At 34.6% G+C, this 18,681-nt stretch overlaps 1 pseudogene; it reads right to left on the bottom strand.

Moving 5' to 3' along the window:
* LOC105162318 lies at nucleotides 13,318–17,902 on the bottom strand (annotated as a pseudogene).

Genomic DNA, 18,681 nt, shown 5'->3' with positions numbered 1-18,681 from the left:
CGAAAAGAAAATGCTATGTGTGAAATGAAACAGCTATGTGCGACAAGAAAATGCTATGTGCGAAATGAGATTGATGAGCCGGCTGTCAAGGGGGTTCACTTAAATTTAATAACGGTGAGATTGAGTTGGCAGGAAAAACACAATATCACCTTCTGGTGAGCAAATTAGGAAAAATGGAGTTTGATTGATTGTCTTGTTATGAGATAGTCATGTGGTGTAATAAAACTGATTACGTTGGAATTAAATTGATTGTATTCCATGCGTGTTGCCTGTTCATCTTGTTTGGGTTGTGTTTGATATACATATATAGATAGGGCTGGTTATTTACTTACTGAGTGGCCGGCTCATCCCTCTGCTGACATTTTCTTTCAGGAGTAGACTTTGAGGTGTCTGACTGTTGAAGAGTAGGTCTACGCGCTATACTCAGGCAGGTCGGGCCAGTATGCAGTCTTCTCCTCTTTGTCAGTTAGAGTACAATCACATCTTGTCTTTATAAAGAGATTATAAACGTACGGATTACTTGTGACGAATCACTTTGTGGTGTGTGATATGTATATTTATTTATAATGTTGTGGGTTGATAATACCTATTATGACGTGTTGGGATTATGTATGCAAATTGATTAGATGATTATGTGCAAATGTATATATATGAACACAGAGATTACTATAAGTATGACGTTTAGGGTAGATATAACCCTAGTAGCGTTATGGGGTGCTACAATATGATTCTGTCAATTAAATCTAAAAGTGGTTTCCTTTTTTTCTTTAGAAAAATCGGAATCGATATATTTTGAAAGATTAATTACATTTAGACTCTTATAAAAATAGGAAGTATTACTTTTTCTCAAAAGAATCTTATGCTTGTATAAAAATTTTTATTTAAAATTATACCCTTCTATTAAGGTTATGATGAAAAATGTTAATTTTAACAAAAAGTTCATATAAATTTTTAATTTTACCATTCATTTAAAATTCTTCTAATAATTGTTTTATACTTATAAGACAGTAAATATAATATATACCTTTTAAAATTGGCATTCTAAGTGAATTGAGCTTTTAATTTTAATATATTAACCGCATGTGGTTCCCGCTTGTCATAAAACTTTCAAAAAGTAAATTAAAACAAGCATAAATTAAAATCTTGTAATTATAAATGAAAAGATCCATCGATCGGGACCTCACATGCATAATTTCTTTTAGTATAACTCAAAAATAATATGTAATCCTGGCTTTATTGTATCAAGTCCTGACTAAAATTTTTCCATTAGTGTCTCACAAATATTATTGACTTACGTCCCACGTCAATTTTCGGCTTAAATATTTGCAAGAATTATGTTAAAGAAGTTAGATACATTTCTATTAATTAGAATAATTTTATCTTATATTGATTTAAATAATAGTTAAGTAAGAATACAAATTATCTGAAAAAATTACAATTATACAAAATATTTTCTCGATAGAGAAAAACCACCAATCAGTTGGTAAATTAATGAAAAGTGGCTAAAGCTTTAAAAAAAAACTCCTTTCACTTGTAGTTACTAAAAAAATTATATATTTTATGCGAGAAAGTAATCTTCTTCCATCCTTTAAAAGTTATAAAGCTAACAAAAAACCATGCAGTATGTTTGTTTTTATTTTCAAATTATTTTAAAACGAGTCAAAACATATCAATGTTTGTCATTATTGAAAAACACCTTATCTAGGTGTTTTTAACTGTTTTAACATAAATACATACACATATACACACACACACACATATATATAAATATATATAAAAAAGATATGATTTGACAATGAATAGTAATTTTTGTTGTCCAAAATACAACATTAAACATACAGTACTTATTTTAAATTATTTAAAAAAAAATCCAAACATACATACTATCTCTAACACACACTTATTTGTCTTTATTTTTCTCTCTCTATCTCCATAAAACACAATAAAACACTCATAAAATCGAATCCAAACACTACGATGTCTTTCTCTTGTTCCTACCAAACAAAATTTGTCAAGTTTTTATTAAAAGAAAAATAATAAAAAAGATTCAAAAGGGAGATAATAGAGTAACAAAATAAAAAATAACATCTAAGTGGCTCTAGTGTTATATTTTGATCTCCTATGTCCATTAGTCTTGGATTCATCCAAGAATTTTTAGGTAAATTTAGCATATATTGTGTGATCAAAGTAAATAAAACTCATAACGTAAAGAAACAACTTTGTGAAAAAGAATAATGGATTGGACCTAAAGGTCCCAAATAATATCTACAACCATTTGGCTTTGCTTCTATTCTTATTTTCGGTTTTCAGTATTTTCAACGAACTGAAAATACTTTATTGATTTTTGCGTGAAAAATAAAAGTATGTTTGGAGCGAACGTTTTCAAATCTATGTTATTAGGTGTGAGAAACAAGAATATATGTACAAGTATTGTGTAGGTATGAAATTTGAATTTTATAGTGTACAATGACAAAATTACAATAAAGTCAAATGTCTTGTGATGTCTCTTCTTCTTCTTCTTCTTTTTCTAAAATTTCAAAAATAAATCAACGTGACAAGACAACCTTTGGGTTTAGTTCATCATCGAAGAATTTCTATATTGATCGCCCAACAGCGAACACACATAACCAACAGTTATGCAAGCCTCTATATACATTCATTCTTTTTATTTTTCCCGTTTACCACATAATTTATCGAGTGTGCCCAATATAATTTTATAGAAATGCCCAAAAAATTAAACTTAAAAAAAAATCACAAATTTAACTATAAATCACATAATATCAAATAAAACTATGACGATAATAATTAGCGTGACGGTGGCGATGATGGTACGCTAATATAAAGGAGAATATATTTCCATCAATTGTAATTACAAACTTTCCAAAACAAATAAGAAAAGTAAACTAGACGAGGCCATTTTTGGGTTTGCACAATATGTGCTCATCAAGACTCAAGTTTTACGGAAAAAATGCAAGTAATTCTCCTCTAATATTGTAAATAAAACAAATTATCTTTCTATAAAAAAATAAATAGTAATTTACCTTCCTGTATTTTTTTAAAATACAATAATTTACTTCTCTATATTTTTTAAAATGAAGCAATTTAGCTCATTAAATAGAGAGATAAATTACTTCATTTTAAAAAGTATAGAGGGGTAAATTGCTATATATATTCTTTTTCATAGGGGATAATTTGCTCATTTTCAATATCATAGAGAAGTAAATTACTATTCATTCCAAATTTTACCAACCAAGTGAACAAATACATACATGAAGTGAGCAAAAAATGCTCGATTCAAATGGTCCAACTTGAGTCTTTGGTTTTTGGTTTGCAAGCTCTAGGAACAAGAATCTGCAAGAATATCATTAACGTCTGACATTCAAGTTAGTATTCAAATGAGTAAATTGAAAAGAGTAAAGCAAGTAAAATGCAACAGAGTGTGAGCTTGTAGCAAGTTCTTCTTGTACTTATCTTTTTGTTCTCAGTGTTTGTTTTTTATTATTATTCTAGCGTTTAATTTTTGTTAAGTCTGTTGACAGCTAGAGTCCAAAGTGGGTTAGTTTTCTTCTTTAGCTAAAACTCTATTCTTTATATATAGTTTCACATCTCTGTAACTTCAGTATTTGAGTTTTAGATTAATAAAGCATAGTTTTTCCTTCTTTTAATTCTCTAATTTACTGTCATGAATGTACTCTGCTTCCATCCCTCAAATTCTTCACATGGTATCAGAGCGATGAAGGTTTCTGGATATCACTCTTGTTAACTGATTCTCAACACAGTGTATCTTTACTAGATTGATTACCAATGGCGGGGATGTCTACCTTTCCAACGCTACCTGAGAGATTGCAACTTTATGGGTCGGATCACCCAGGGATGACGCTGGTAAATGCACTGTAATCGAGAACAATTACTTGAACTGGAGTTTTGGAGTTAAACGAGCACTGCGCGTGAAAATGAAACTGTGTTTCATCAACGGAACTTCGACAAAACCGAACGCTGATGATCTCCTTCTTCCTCCTTTGAAATTTGTTTGAAAGCCTTAGTGGCGAAAACCTTTGTGGTTCATTGATAAAACCTTTGTGGCATATTTCCTTTGTGGATATTGGTGGAACCTTTGTGGTTCTATAAGCCTTTGTGGCATATTTCCTCTGTGGATATTGGTGAAGCTTTTGTGGTTCTATAAGCCTTTGCGGCTTTGAGTGATTTGTGCAACTGTGAAGTGGTTGTAGCCTTTGGTTTTAGTAGGCCTTGGATCTTTAGGCTCCTGAGCCTTCATTCTGTTCTATGTCCCCTTGTTCCCTTATTTTACAATTTCTAGGTCTGATCAAATGCCGATCTCTTTACCAAGTCTCTTCCTGCTGGTGATTTTGCTCAATTCCTGTCCAAGCTGAGCCTCTCTTCCTCGGCTCCATCTTGAGGGGGGTTGTAGCAAGTTCTGCTTGTACTTATTTTTTTGTTCTCAATGTTTATTTTTTATTAGTATTCGCATTTAATTTTTGTTGAGTTTATTGACAGTTAGAGTCTAAAGTGGGTTAGTTTCTTCTTTAGCTAAAACTCTATTCTTTATATATAGTTTTATATCTCTGTAACTTGAGTACTTGAGTTTTAGATGAATAAAACATAGTTTTTCCTTCTTTTCATTCTCTAATTTACTACCATGAATGTACTTTGTTTCCACCCCTCAAATTCTTCACAGAGCTCTTTGGATGTAGATATAACTGAAAATTTCACTTTTGTATTGGGGGAGCCTTCAATTTATAGGCGACCCCCATAGGGCCGAACCCTCTAGATTCCTTGGGGGAAGATATCTCTTGACAACTGAAGGGCCCTGATCTCGGATAAGAAATAAGAAAATTTGCTTCAACTAGGGCTCTCAGATTCTCAGGTTGAGGGGACATTCTCCCTCACCAGGATTTTGAGAGTGTTTGCAGCGTTTCAAAAAAAAATATTTTTTAATTTTTGACTTTAAAAATGTACTTTTAAAATATTTAGGATGTCAACTTTTGATTCTGAAATGGCTAGATTAAGTGCTTTTGGCCAAAAGCAAGCACCCTTTGAAAGGTGCTTCTAGCTGTTTTGGCTTTTGTGAAAATAAATTCAACTTTGTTGTTTTACTACTTTATCCTTATTATAACAACTTTAATTCAACTTTACTATTTTTAATTTATTTTTAAAATTATATATTTAAAGTTGATATTGAAAACTTTAAATAATTTGAACAATATCACGATAATTAAATTCCTACTTTCACATATTTAATATTTTAATTTATATTTTATTTGATATATCATCTAATTATATTATTTGTTCACATATTATTATTTAATTAATTAATAAAAAGATTTTTTTTGCAATAATGCAAGTTTAATTATTGCGTATGAATAAATAATTATTGGGAGCATTATCAAATTATATATATATTTTTAATAATTTTTAACAAAGAAATGTGAAATATACTAATCAAAATAGAATTTATTTTTTTTAAAAAAATAATTATTTATAATAAGCAAAAAGTAATTTAACACAAGAACAAAACAATCTTTAATCAATTAAGTTTATTTTAGAAGTGATTTTTCTTCAAACAATATCCATTGTAGCTTTTGCATGCTTTTCACTTTTTATACAAATACTACCTACTTTTAATTCTACTATAACTTTCAACATTTTTTATAAAATCATTTATAAAAAGTAAAAATATTTGCAAACACTTGTGGAGAATCTTTGGGCTTGAGGTTGCTTTTTGGATAATTATGCTATTATGCTCATGCATGCATGCAGTTTTATTAATTCGTTTTAATTATTATGTAGCTTAAAAACTTTATCCAAACATTACTTATCATGTCTGATCAAACAAAATTTTATTTTTTAAAATTTTTATATATTTAATTTATTTTTGTATAAAGATTAAATATATACATAAAAGTGCCATAATTTATTATTATCCAAAATGAAATGTATGATATTGATTAATAATTATAATATATGGTCAATTTTGAGTATAAAATTGATAAAATATTGAATATAAAATTAAATATATAAAAATTTTAATAATAAAAATATATATAAAAAATAATTAAAAAAATAAAAAAAGGTCGCGAGCATCCTCCATGTATCCAAACATTACTGATCATGTTTTCTGATGAAACAAAATTGTGATTAGGTGAAGTGGTTTCCTCATGCCAACATGAGCAGCTAATTGAGATGATCACAAGTTGAAGCTCAGGTGGGTTCCATGTGAACTAAGAGTTTCATTATCTGAGTGATGACAATCCATGTGCTGATACATGTATTTGAATGTGCATCCCTAAGTGTGGATAGATATCAGATCATATGCTGACAAATATTGATACAGATGTTTGATGTGATTTGTTCTTCACCAGTCACATAGGAATCATCCCTTCTTTGGTTTTATTTCTGGTCAATTTCAATGCAAAATAGAGCTTATCTATTTGGATGTGAAAAGCCATTGAACAAAATATTAGATTTTGGCGTTTAACGTTAAAATGAAAAATAAGTTACATTTATGGAACTTCATTTTTAGACAGTGGGAATTAATGATTTTTTCTCGAAATTATATTGTATATAAGGAGATGGCAGAACAAGAAGATATAGGGGTGCAAAATTTTTAAGCCAAAATTAAATATTTTTTGGCAATCGTAGGATTCAGGCCAGTAAATTTTTAAAAGCGGCTGAAAATTTGTTGATGTGTATAAATTCAGGGCTTTTTAAATTGGGGATTTTGTTGACGCGATGTATTTTTGCTAATATTTCATTGGCCACATAAACGCTTAGATGGAAAAATCTCATACTACATAAGCAATGACATGAAAACTAAGAAAAAGTCCTTTTTATTTGGTGCTCTTTTACTGACTGTGCAGTTCTTTTTTTATCTGCAGAGGGTGGCGATAGTTACTGGCGCCCGAGCGCAATTGGGCGATGGCAACATTATTGCCCAAAGCTATACAGATTTGGCCCATGGTGTGGGCTACGTGATGACAACGTTGCCCAGATTGAGGGTGACAGTAGGTGAGGCATTGCCCCCTTTTGTGGGCAGATGTGGGGTGGGGGTTTAACTTTTTTTTTTTAAAAAAACTTTATATTGTGTAAAATAATAGTTTCATTTTGAATAAAATTGCATCAAATCCTCTTATATTTTTAAAATTTAATTAAAAGCTGCCTTGTGTACAAAAATAGGCATACAACCTTCTCTGTTTTTCAAAAATTGCACACTTTCCCCTTCCGTTAGATAAGTTTAAAGACGTTAAAATTTATGTTGAATTGTCCATTATACCCTTCTTATTATTATAATTGATCTTCAATTACTAAAAAATGAATGCTCTAGATCTTAATAAATTAAAATATATTATATATACTAAACATACATACATATATATATATATATATATATATATATAAATGCAGGCCTCGAAGCCGTCGCTATCTAGACATAGCCCAGGACGTTCGGTGACATCAACGTCGCTCGTGCACAAAGGGGGGAACGACGTTCTTGAAGGGGCGACACTCTATTTGGAGCGCCATCGCCTTCAATCTGGCCGATAATACCCTCGTTGCACAGTCTTCTTCTTCCGGCGACAAGGCGACCGATGAAGAAGAAGATGGAAAAAAAACAATATTATTCTTAATTTTTTAAAAATTAAATAAAAATAATTTAAGTTTTTCAAAAATTTGAAATAGGTAAAAAGTATTAAAGTTTTAGTAAATATTGGTTTTCATTTTAATATTATTTATAGTAAATAATATAACTTAAAAATTGATATAATTTTTTGATATTTTTAATATTTAATTAGAATATTTTATAAATAACTATAATTTATACAAATATATTTAAACTAAATATAATTATTATAAATGAATTTTATATATATTAATATAAATTTTTAATTTAAAAAGTGAATATAGTATATCAATTTCTGTATTATGATGTGTTAATTAAATTTTTAATTTTTAAAAATTTTGTATACATTTAGGTAGTTTATATTTAGTTAATATATTTGTTAAAATAAATATAACTAATAAAATATATGAAAATTAAATAGTTAATTAATTAATCAACATTATATAATTTGTAAGATATATTTAAATTAAATATTGATTTTCTATTATATATAAAAAAAAGTGGGCAAAATAGACTTTTGCAAATATAACATAATATAAAATTTGTTAAAAAAATCCAATCAAATTTTAGGCTTGTGATATGCACTCTCCATTATTTTGCTGTGTTTTTTATATTTTTTGGGGGGTTTTGTCCTATAAAAATAGCATAAATACAGGGGATGTTATACTATTTACCCTTTCGTTTTTGTAATTTATATTTATATACCTAATATAAATTTAAAAATTTATTTTATGTAGTTCTTTTAATATAAGTGCTTACCTGACAAATGAAATATAAAAAAGTACCCAGTCAATAAAATTCCCAGTTTAAAAGCTATAGATTTGTACATATCAGAGAATTCCAATTATTTATAAAAATTTGGTGGTCGAAGTCCTGTAATTGTCAAAAAAAAAAAAATCTAAATTATTATTTGCCACTCCTATATTTATGGTTCTTATTTTACCACTCCTTTATATACATGGTAGTAAATGAAAATTAAGCCATTCTAAGATTATAAAAAACTAACCTACAAAATAGGTGTTAGCATTTTGATGTTTAAGCAACGAAATATTTTAGACAGAAATAAGATAGAAATACTAAGTAAAATTGTAAGAACTAACAAGGTTGACAGTAAAATGTGTAAAAATTGTGTGGAAGATGATAATAATATCAAAAGATGTGAATAAGTGTGCAGAAATCGTGTGTGGGAGTTGAGGGTAAGTGGCAAACTAGTGGATGACTGGTTAAGTACTTTTACCTTCCTTTACCTATCCAAATCTCTATTTATAGCTGCAAGATGAGAAAAATTGGAAGGTTGTTGGGGTGGTTAAGATATTCCTAGATTTATTGGGATATCTATTTTATATTGTCATATGTTGGATCTAGTTGTTTGACATGTCATATGGGCCCGGCATTAGTAGGAACGAAATCTGTCACATTAATAAGGAAGTAGTTGAGAATAAAGAAAGTTGTTACGAGTAATTTTGAACTAGTGAGTTGAAGTTGATATGTTATTGTTATGCTTTGGTAGTGATGCATCATTCAGTGAATAGAATGTGGTCGACATATTCGCTGAGTTGGATGGACTTTTAGCCGTTTATAATTTGGGCTTATTGATTGTTGTCTCACTAATAAATCGAAGGAAGTGCTCGACTAGTTAGGACGATGACTTCACTAGAATTTTCCAGACATCTCTTCCAACTCGAGGTCTCTCCTGCGTCGCAAGGCTTCACAAACAAAGCAAACCATTCTCAGGTCGCGAAGCTCAGCAGATATCTTTTTCAGACTACATATCTTGTCTTTTGCTTACGCATAAAATTTCTTTAGGTTATGAATGTTCCATGGCCTGGGTAGGTCTTTCCCTTCCATATCTTGGAGGGCGTATGATCCTTCTTCTTTACCTCCACAACCTTGTAATGACCTTCCCAGGTCGGATCGAGTTTACCCACATGCCTAGATACCTCAATCTTTTTCAGGACGAGGTCGCCGACTTGAAAACCCCTAGACTTCATCCTCCTGTTGTAGCCCTTCGTCATGAGAATCTTGTACCGCAGTATTTTTGCATATGCACGATCCCTTTATCCTTTGATGAAACTGAGGTCGAAAGATCTCCCTTGTGCATTATCTCGCGGGTCATACTGACTTACGCTCGCTGTTTCTTCCTCGATTTCTGCTGGTATGATCGCCTCGGTTCCATAAACCAAACAGAATGGGGTTTCTCCAGTTGCAGTCTTTAAAGTGGTTCTGTAAGCCAAGATCCTTTTGCCCTTTCTAGTCTTGTCTTCAAATGCTGAAGTAGGATCCTGTTTGTGATCTCGACCTACCCATTCGCTTGAGGATTTTCGACCGTAGTAGAAATTTTGTTGAATTTTAAGCTCCTTAAACCAGGCCACGATCTTCTTCTCTTGGAATTGTGCTTTGTTGTCTGAGGTCGACACTCTGGGTATGCTAAACCTACAAATAATATTTTTCCAAATGAAGTTTATTACCTCTTTCTCAAAGATTCTCGCTAGTGCGTCTGCCTCCACCTATTTTGAGAAGTATTCGATAGCCACGTTTAGGAACTTCTTTTGTGCGGTTGCCTGAAGGAATGGTCCTACAATGTCGATCCCCTATTGATCGAAATGACATGCGATCTTGATAGCTTCAAGTAGGGTGGTTGGCATGTGTAACAATCCTGCAAACTTTACAACTCTCACATTTCTTAGTAACTCCTTCCCATCTTCAACTATGGTGAGCCAGAAGTAACCCTGCCTTATAATTTTGTGTGCCAAAGATTTCCTTCCTGAATGGTTCCCACAGCTCCCTTCATGTATCTCCTTCATCACATACTGGGTCCTTTCATCATCTAGGCACTTTAGTAGTATTCTTTCAGGCGTCCTTTTATACAGTTCCTCCCCCAATAACGTAAATATTTCTGCTTTGAACTGCATTCTTCTTGTAGGAACGAGGTCGTTGGTAGGATCCCATTTTTCAAATAATGTACAAAGGGCGTCTTCCACGATCCCATCTCTTCAACCATATTGACCGCATTCACCTCTATTACTGGGGCTTCCTTGATCATCATTGCGATCTTCCTTTCTTTTACCCTTGATACCATGGCTGCGAACTTATATAAAGCATTTGCACTCGTGTTCTCGTCCTTCAGAATCTGATGTATCAGACACTTATCAATTTTTTTCATCATTAACCTTGACCTTCTTTAAGTATTGCGTCATGGACCACTCTCTGCTCTCATAAGATCCTTGTACATACATTGTGACCAGCTGAGAATCTGTGTACACATCTAGCTGTTTCACTCCTCCCTCCCATGCTGTTTGCAATCCTTAAATGAGAGCTTCATATTCAGTCTCATTATTTGTAGCGGGGAAGGATAACCTTACTGTGATCTCAATTTCGAGACCCTTGGGTACTTGCAAGAATATTCCTGCTCCTCCATTGCTCGAGTTAGACAACCCATCCACATGCAACAACCACCTTTCCTCCACCTTCTGCGGTTCTTCCACAAACACCTGAGTCTTGACCACGTTCCTAGTCTGAAACTCGATATCGAACTCTCCAAACTCTATGCCCACTTGACCGTCCTCCCCGACACATCATGTTTTGACATGATTTGCTTTAATGGATGGTTGGTAAGCACGACTATGGGGTGTGACTGAAAGTATGGTCGCAGTTTATGAGCTGTCGTTACTAAGGCAAGGGCCAGTTTGTCATTCTGCATGTATTTCTTCTCAGCTCGTTGCAACATCCTGCTAGCACAATATACTAGGCCTGTGCTCCCTTCTCCTAACGTACCAGTACCGAGCTCACAGTGTCTTCTGATACTGCTAAGTAAACATGCAACGTTTCTCCAAGAAATGAGTTAGCGAGTAAAGGTGGAGTCGCTAGATATGCTTTTATCTTTTGAAAAGCTTTCTCACATTCCTCATTCCATTTAAAATCTTTCAGCTTTATTAAAACCTTAAAGAATGGAAGGTTTCGATCTGCTGATCTGGCTATGAAGCGATTTAGAGTAGCTATCTTTCCTGTGAGCTTCTGGACATCTTTTACCGACTAGGTTGGCTCCAACTGCTTGATCACTTTAATCTTCTCAGGATTGGCTTCTATCATTTTCTCACTAACCATGTATTCGAGAAACTTGCCACCTCGCATCCCGAACGTACATTTGGAAGGGTTAGCTTCATCCCATATAATAGCATGATCGCAAAGGCGCTTTCCAAGTGTTTCAGGTGATCGCTTTCAGGCCTGCTCTTTACCAACATATCGTCCATGAATACCTCCATCGTACTTCCGATTAGATCTTTGAACATTCTATTCACCAACCTTTGATAGGTCGCCCTGTCATTCTTAAGACCAAAAGACATAACATTATAGCAATGAACACCTTTTTTAGTTACAAATGCAGTTTTTTCCTTATCTTCCTTAGCCATGAAGATCTATGGTACCTTGATATGCATACATTATACTAAATAATATGCATTCTGCCGTTGAATTTACCTGCAGATCTATCCGAGGTAGAGGACAGGGGTCTTTATGGCATGCTTTGTTTAAATCCACAACATCTGTACATATGTGCCACTTTTCGAGGCTTTAGGCACAATGTTGGACAGCTAGGTTGTGCACTGGATCTCTGAAACAAAACCAGCTTGCAATAACTTGCTAACCTCCTATTCAGTAATCCTGTTCCTTTCGACCTTGAACACCCTCTTCTTTTGGTTTATTGGCTTCATTTAGGGATCTATATTGAGTCGATGCACAATGACTTTAGGATCTATTTCCTTGAATTCAGATGGACTCCATGCGAACATGTCATTATTCTTCTTTAAAAAATCGATGGTCATCATCTCCAACTCAGGCGTCATTTGCGAACCGATTCTGGTCGTACTGTTGAATTCTCTGGATACGAGCTCGACCTCCTTGTACTCCTCCATCGGCTCCATTCTTTCAGTTCTTCGTTTCCTAACCTCCTCACACTGCCCCTGCTTCTCCTTTCTTTTTCCTCTCTTTCCAAGGTTAGCCTATTTTATTGCTACATTATAGTATTGTCAAGCTGCTCTCTGATTGCACCTGACCTCTCATACCCCGCACTTGGTGGTAAATTTCATCTTCAAATGGTAAGTTGAAACTACTGCTTTGAACATATTCAGCCCCAGTTGCCCAAGTACCACATTATAATCAAAGGGACTATTGACCACTAAAAATTGAATCATGCATGTCTTCCTTCTGGGCTTTTCTCCAATGGATACTGGGAGATCAATCAGACCTTCTAGCACTATTTCGCTCCCTCCAAATCCAATTAAAGGGGTTCTTACAGGTGTTAGCTTCAACTCCCCCAAATTCATCTTCCTTAACACACTAGTAAATATAATGTCTACATAACTACCATTATCGATTAACACTTTGTGTCCCTGGTAGTTAGCAATATCCATCTTAATCACCATGGGATTGTTCTGTTCCCCCGATCCTGAGCTCAAGTCTTTATCTTCGAATACAATATCTTCATGCTGCTCCATACTTAATGCATGCCATCTTTGGTTATATCTACAGCTACTCGCATATCTTTTGTGAGCTCTGGAAGAGTTTCCACTTATAGGTCCCCCTGACATTGTATGGATGACCGGTACTGTTTTTCCTTCCGTCTCTCGAATCCTTTTACTGCAACCTCGTTCCCTGGACCATTTATTGTCTTTTATGGCGTTGATCTACTCCTCATCGATGTACTTCTGAGCCAACCCCATCAGCTGTTCTACCCTCTCCGGTGGACCTCGAGCCAATGCTGAGGCAAAGAATCCCTTCTTAAGACCATGGATAGGTATACTAACCATTATATCGATTTTGAGGTCTTAGACCTCAAAGATTTTATTATTGAACCTTCCCATAAAGCTCTTTAGTGTCTCCTCTTCCCTTTGGTATATGGTAAATAGGTAAGTAGCCAACCTCTTTGCTTTTTTCTTGCTGGCGAAATGAAAATTTTTTTTTGTGCCAACTATTTGAATGAATCGATTGACTAGTAGCCACAAATAATTTAGCTTTGATCGAATTTGTTTGCCCATACAGATTCAACACTAGTTCAAATGCAGCCACATGCTAACGGGGTCTTTGGTTCCATCACATTTAAGCAAGTCAAAGAACCTGAATCCACTATCTATGACCTCCGTCAATATCCTGTTAGAGAATGGTAAGTTCCTGTTCTACGATACTATCTCTCCTCGCTTCTTTAACTCTTCGATTTGCTGGCCCAATTTCTCGATCTGTCTGCTAACACCATCAACCTCCGCTCTCGAAATGCCCGGTTGCCTAGAAATCACCCTTTTTCTAGTCACTTCATTGGACATTGTTCTTTCGGGACCTTTCTCAAGTCCTCTCGATGTTACTTTATCATATTCGACTTTAGTTTCCTTACCCTTTAATAATTGCCTCTTCGCTTCCTCCTTCCTAGGTGTTACAGTTCTCCTTTTGTATTCCACTATGGCTTTTCGACTAACTTCCTCAATCATACGCTGCACATCAGCTCGAGTTAAATTCAAAATTTGATCCTCCTCTCACCTGGGTATTTCATCTTCATACTGGCGATCCCTCCTAGATGATCCCTCCATAATGCTCGACTTGTTCTCAGAATTCTCGCAGACAGAGCCAAAATGATCCAGATCGCTTAATGATGGATCGGGTCGTGACCTTTGGTGACCGCAGGTTTGGGCCGCGTTGATCCGAAGCTTCATGTAAAGTGAATCCTAAAAATAGAGAAACAGGTTAGGCTTGTTGGGAAGCCCCCATCTAAGGCCCTTTAATGCTTAAGTTAGAAAAGGTGGGGCCGAATACGATTTGGAAGGCTTAATATGGTCGAAGTAGTATTAAATGCACACCCATAAATACTCATGATTGACGATATTTAAAGTTTTCCATACCATATAGGATTTCTCCACGTGGCAATATCCGAAAGAGTGCCTGTTAGAAGATCCAATAATCTATAATTTGGGTCTCGATTTTGGGTCGGATCTGACCCGACCCCCAGATCAATAAGTGAATCTTGCCGATAGGTAAAAATGAGTATATTCTCTATCTAATCCTCTAATTCTTCTCTTCAAATATGAAAATTTTGGTGTGTGGAATCTAAAGATAAAATCTCTACGTAGATCTACTTCAAATTTGAATTTGACTTTTTATGGCGTCAACTCGAGGGCTCGTGCCTGTAATCCCAGATTAGTTGGTATAATCAATCTATTGTGCATCTTTGATGAACTACTCGATCTCCACCCTTTGAGCATTTAAATATTCTTCAACTCAAAGAATTTCATAGTAAGAATTCTTTTAATCTTACTCACTAGCTTCACTTTCATTTTCCGTGTGTTTTAAATAAGTTTCATGGACCCATTTATATAAGGGTTCGTTTGGTTCAAATGAGAGGAAAAAGAAAGTGAAAGGGAGATGGGGAGGGAAAGAATAATAGTTTTCCACCAAGTTATTTGATGTGATTGGAAGGGGAGAAAATTTCAAATACTTCCCCTCGTTTGGTACGAGAAAAACAAATTGAGAAGAAAAGACTACTTTTTATAATTTGAATTGCAGATAGTTTATGTTTATATCAAGGTTAAATATTCATTGTACTCGTCTTGTTGAAAGAATCTAAAACAACAAATAATATTTTGTGGAAAGAATAGAAATGGAACAAGTACAAAATGACAAATAATATTATAAATGCAATGCAAATCTAATTGCATATTCACTCAATTATACACTACTATGGATTTGTTGAGCATTTTCACTTACACTTCTCCGACATGATATACAACTCATTACACTTCCAAAATCAAATGACGAGAGACAAAAAATAGAAACACCAACTGAACACACGAACTTATCTTAAAATAACTGCAGACACACTTTGAGATCAACGAAGTGCAAAAGCACGAGCTCATCTTGTTATAGCGCCATAGCCATCTCCTCTTTTGCTCTTACCGTAAAACATAAAATGGCCAGTACATCGAGCTCGACTCCAAACAGAGCAACTACCCAATCGGAATCGGAGATCTTCCTGCTCTTATATGCCTGCCTAACAAACCGCATGTGAGTTCTAATACGATCACTTGCTCCTACAAGGCTAGAAAGTGTTTTTACATAAAAAGTAATTCTTCAAGTGTTATGTTATGCATTGTATCTCTGTTGACGCCTAAAGAGAGGTTAGATTTTGTTTGACTGCGTGCATTCTAATTATACATTTAGTTCAAAGGTCTTGCATGTGCCATATGATGACTTTGTCATACACATGAGGACAATAAGATTCAGAAAGATGTAGTATCCTATCTTACTACAGTTGGAGCATGCATGATTGCTTCTGGTTTAGCTGATGAATCGAAAATCAGAAGGTAAAAGAGTCCATGACTCCTGTATGTCTCGATGAACTGCTGTAATTAGATACGAGTGTCAGTATCCAGCAGTAATTTTGACAGAGCCAGGTGAAGGATAACAGGTAGACATTCCTACAATGTAACCAGCCTCGTTTCCAGGTTCTTCTCCCGTCCCATAAGTTGGATTTGACGAGCATATTACTCGCCCTCCATGAATTGATTCACCAGACAATTACCATCCAAGAAAATAGCAGGTCTAATATTTGTGTTAGAGACTGCTATAATGAAATTCTGAGATAAAAGCAAATTAGCTAATTTCAGAGGCCAGAAGGCTACAAAAATTCAACATTTCTCGAATGCGTTTGGACCAAACAAGAAAAAGATGAGGAGATTGATGACTGGAGAAAATGTACCAAATGTTAAACTACCTCGCCATAAATAGGTTGAACCAATACCTCCCGCATGCTGCTGTTCAACCCCATATACAACATCGCCACCCGTTGGGAGAGTAACATTTAAGGTTTTGGTATGAATGCAACCATCATCGGTTGTGCTAATTGGACAAGATTCAACATCATACTCATCCTATATAAGAACACTTCAAAAGATTTTGGGCCACGAACATGAAGGAACAGAAAGAGGAATAAATGATACTACAAAAAGATACAAGATTATCTCAACAGAATTAGGAATACACTTAATTACCAGGCAATGATATCTAGCTTTCGTAATGGAGACACATACTCATCTATTGTTTCGATGCCGTTATGCCAGATGCCTGACAGTGATTCGACGGATTATACAGTTTGATGGCCTAATAGAGAGTGGCCACAGGACGTTGAGTGGGCTGCAAGGAAATGGAGAGGAAAATATATCATTAACTTGGCTTATCGTACGCTCCTTGCTGCTTGCATTTACCACATTTGGCGGGAACGAAATTTGAGATGCTTTCAGCATACGAAGCGACCATCGAGCATCATAGCCACCATTATTGTGGAAGATCTTAGACAGAGGATTATCAGTGTTAATTTACCTCGTTCTGTTAGTTCATGTGCGTTATATAGATTATGGCGTATCCCTTCGTCTGTCGAGGGAGAAACCACCAGGTGAACACTGTTGTACTGTACGATTTTATTTTATTAATGATACTTACATTTACCCAAAATGATATCTAGCTTTGAGCCCTCTGGACTCATCCCCCTCCGTCCACATGTCAGTGACGTCAAGTATAAAGATTTTAACCGACACGATTGAGGTGTCCCAATCGATAAACTTCACCGCATACCTCAAGAAAGAGGCTTCTCTTCACACCTTCAAACCCTTCCTTCACCTTGCATCTTCTTTCATCATAACAATTCCAAGCACCGGTATAGTTCACAGGCAAGGCACGACCATGTGCATCTGCAGTAATGTGGTATAAGTTACACCTGCACTCAGTGCAACTTAACTTGTCTTTGGCACCCCGAGTGTCAATTGCATGCACATTAAGCAATCATCACTTTTCGTACTCATTAGGGATATCCGTAGGATTACCAACTTCAATTCCATAAGGATCCGACACGTAAATGGCTGTTCTTCGAGTCTCCGATCCTAGCCCAAAGTACTTTGAAAGGCTACCACAAAGCCTACTATTCTTTATGGCAATATGATCGTCATGGTTCTTAGGCGTGTCTATACCTTTTCTCTGATAGTATCTCAGGACAACCCATTGGTGAAGATAAGTTTCATGAAGGGGGATTGGGTTCCCTTTCTCATCAATTACTTTTCCATTAAAACTCTTGAGAGCAATATGACCTCTAGGAAAGTTGACATTGTAGTAAAACTTGTTAAAAACCAGTCCAGGTTCTGACAAAAATTTAGGGAATAGAAACACATCAGTTTTCACCACATTTTTACTTCTTGGTTGCGCTTGTGAACTTTGAACGGTAAATAACAGGAACATGATTGACAGGTAAAGCAATAGGCACTCTGAACCACGAGCATTTTCACCCTAAAAGACATTGCCTACACCTGCCCAAATTACAAATAGTTTATCCTTCAACAGTTTAGCAATGGATCAGTCTGTAGGCGTTGTAATGGTGCTTAGCAAGCAGTTTATCTACCATGCAAACAACATCGTGTTGAAATGCCTGATTGAACACCCCTATGTTCTTCTCGTCGAAAATATTTATTTTTTTGTTGAAATATATTTAAAAATGAAATACTTGGCTGATTGACATGCGAAACTATTGTAATTTGTTATGTTGTCTTCGGTTTTATCAATTTGTATGAAATCTTACATTTAAATTAACTACTATGCATTTTGTATATGGGGGAAGAATGTTGACGATTCTTCTGCTTTTTTTAGCATGATCTGACTGAGAAAGTGTTAAAATTGTAAATAACCTAAGATGATTCATCGATTTTGTATAGTTGATGGAGATGTCTAATGAGTACAGCCTTGTGTTTTTCTTTTGGCTTCCTCTTTCTCTGTTCATGCTTTGAAGTAGAAAAATCGGACCAGCATCTCCTATTAAGTATTATGAGTATAATTAATTTGAGTAAATTTTGCTAAAGATTGGGATTGTGGAGCTATTTGACTTTTTCTCCTTGTTGCTTATGTTTTTCATGTTTCAAGTAGATATATGTACATGCAATTCTTAATCCTTTCACTATGTTTTGGAGCTCTGCATGTAAATTAAATGACTATTCTTGAAAATTGGGGATACCTATTAGTTGTAT

This window comes from Sesamum indicum, linkage group LG5 (assembly GCF_000512975.1).
Source record: "Sesamum indicum cultivar Zhongzhi No. 13 linkage group LG5, S_indicum_v1.0, whole genome shotgun sequence".
Classification (NCBI taxonomy): domain Eukaryota; kingdom Viridiplantae; phylum Streptophyta; class Magnoliopsida; order Lamiales; family Pedaliaceae; genus Sesamum; species Sesamum indicum.
This window is presented reverse-complemented; position numbering and strand designations above follow the sequence as displayed.